Below are 2,988 nucleotides of genomic sequence, written 5' to 3' on the forward strand. Positions count from 1 at the left end.
TCTCATGGGTCTCTTTTCACGTTCACGGTACAGAAGCCTTGCCAACTCTCACCAGGCCCATAAAACTACCCATGAAAATAGTACCGAAATACCCACAACCTCTACGAAAGCCTTAGCGAATGTGGGTGTGCAAGCCCCGAAGTGTTTGAGAGTATGGGCCCTGGATGGGTATTTTCCCTCGTTTAGTGTCTATTGTCTCCTCGTCAGTCTTCCCTTCTTCCTTTTTATCCTCCTTCCTTTTTCCTCCCCTTTTTCCTCCTTTCTGCATGCAACACACGCTTCCAATCTCCATTTCTCCTTCAATCCTTTCTCCCTTTCAGTTTCACGTCTCTCTCTCTCTCTCTCTCTCTCTCTCTCTCTCTCTCTCTCTCTCTCGCTCTCTCTCCCTCTCTCTCCTTTCATGTGATATATTTAATTTCTTAATTATTTACTTCAATTCAAAAAGAGAGAGAGAGAGAGAGAGAGAGGAGGGTCCAATCTGAGCAGTAATTGATATTCTCATTTCCTTTCACTTCCTCTTTTCAGTTCCCTTTTTCTTTTCTTTCTTTGTTCTTTCGTACGAGTCACTTTTTTCTCATCCTATTTGCATTGTTTTGTCCGTCTGCCATTGTGTTAAAGAGAGAGAGAGAGAGATTTCTGTGTGTGTGTGTGTGTGTGTGTGTGTGTGTGTGTGTGTGTGTGTGTGTCACGAAAGGTCGTATTTCATCATATTCTTATCTCGATTAGTGTTTCTCGTGTTTGTTTACGAGCGTCCTTCATTAGCATTACTGCTGTGCCTCTGCTGATGTTAAAGATATAGCAACACCTGATGATGATGATGAGGAGGAGGAGGAGGAGGAGGAGGAGGAGGAGGAGGAGGAGGAGGAGGAGGAGGAGGATGGCGATGATGATGCAAATACTGTTTTTGCTACTAAACAAATGTTACTGCTACTACTACTACTACTACTACTACTACTACTACTACTACTACTACTACTGTTACTACTACTACTAATAATAATAATAATAATAATGCTACTATTACTACTATTACTATTGGTAATACTATAAGGGAAACCAAATTGTCGAGTCCGTTTGGGCGGAGGCTCCCGCGGGTCCATTTCTCCCTTCTGCTCTGCCACACAGTCCCAACACCTTCCTCTCATATGTAAAGTAAAGGTAACATATGATGGGAAAAAATAGGTGTTGGGACTGTGTGGCAGAGCTAGGAGAAAATGGACCTGCCTCTGCCCAAACGGACTGCTATTTGCATAGTACTACTGCTTTTACTACTACTACTACTTTTTTTTTATACGTCTACGCCTATTACGCCTGTAGGCTTGCTTGAGGGGCCTGGATGGTAGTCGGCCCCAGCCCGTATTGGCGCAGGCAGGTGTTTATAGTGGCACTATCTTCTCTTGGCTCATGCTACCCCCCGGAACTCGTTCTTGATTCACTTGGACGGTCTCCTCTAGAGTCCGTCCAAGATGGGTGTTCTTCAGGACAGCATGTGGGTAGTTTTAAGCCACTCGGCGGTGACTGAAAAATCCCAGGTGGTAACGTGGGGATTCGAACCCATGTCGTCCAGCACACGTTGAATATGGGGCCCGCACGCTAACCCCTCAGACACCGCCTACCCAGACTACTACTACTACTACTACTGTCATTACTACAACAACAACAACAACTACTACTACTACTACTATACTACTATTACGTCAGCGGACCTTAAGAATCCCCCTCAAGTTACTGGAGGATTCTACGTTGTTTTCAAGGTCAGCTTACCTATAAAACACACACACACACACACACACATGGAGCACGGTAGGGTAGTGGTTAGCGGGCTTGGCTCAATTAAGGTACCGGGTTCGATTTCCGGGCAGAATGGTGATGGCTCCTGTCCACCCAGCAGTGCATGAGTAAGGGTGTCAGTCAGTCAGTCAGGGGTGTGTGATGTGAGGTTCCAGGAGGAGCCAAAGAAGTCCTAACCTCACTGGGTGAGATACTGGAATGTGGAAAGCGATCGCGAGTCCAGAGCGTGAGCAGACCACGGTGAATCACACACACACACACACACACACACACACACACACACACACTTATTGGATTTTCAAGGACAAAGAAAAGGGAAGAAAGGCCATTCCAACTGCATAAACCAAACCTAATATAACTCTCTCTCTCTCTCTCTCTCTCTCTCTCTCTCTCTCTCTCTCTCTCTCTCTCTCTCTCTCTCTCTCTCTTTAAAAACATTCCTCCATTAGATCTCTCTATTAACTCCACTTCTCCTACTGTCGCAACCACCTGCCTACACCCATTTACTCTCTCTCTCTCTCTCTCTCTCTCTCTCTCTCTCTCTCTCTCTCTCTCTCTCTCTCTCTCTCTCATGATATGCCATCAGGGGGGGTACTGCATGACGTCATCGACCATTATGACCGTTGGAGGTGATGTCATACTTAGTGATGACGCAATATCGATGACGTAATGCCTAGTGGTGACGCAGCACGAATTGTGTGATGCAAACCTTTGAATTAACCTTGTTTATTCTTTAATAGAGGGAAAGGGGGACTTTAAAGGGCCTCTCTCTCTCTCTCTCTCTCTCTCTCTCTCTCTCTCTCTCTCTCTCTCTCTCTCTCTCTCTCTCTCTCTAATAAATGACAGTCATCTTATTCATGTATTCAAGGCATGTGTGTGTGTGTGTGTGTGTGTGTGTGTGTGTGTGTGTTGTTTTGTTATTTCAGTGCATGTGCAAGTTCTTTTGTGTGTGTGTGTGTGTGTGTGTGTGTGTGTGTGTGTGTGTGTGTGTTGTTTTGTTATTTCAGTGCATGTGCAAGTTCTTTTGTGTGTGTGTGTGTGTGTGTGTGTGTGTGTGTGTGTGTGTGTGTACCTATTATATTGTTGACATACACAACACCCACACCCACACGCCCTGCCTCTCTCCTCTCCTTCCTCCCACCCTCTCCCTCTCCCTTTCTTTGCTTCAGTCACTTTCTCTCCCTCCCTTCGTCCATT

Source organism: Eriocheir sinensis, unplaced genomic scaffold (assembly GCF_024679095.1).
Source record: "Eriocheir sinensis breed Jianghai 21 unplaced genomic scaffold, ASM2467909v1 Scaffold196, whole genome shotgun sequence".
Lineage (NCBI taxonomy): Eukaryota > Metazoa > Arthropoda > Malacostraca > Decapoda > Varunidae > Eriocheir > Eriocheir sinensis.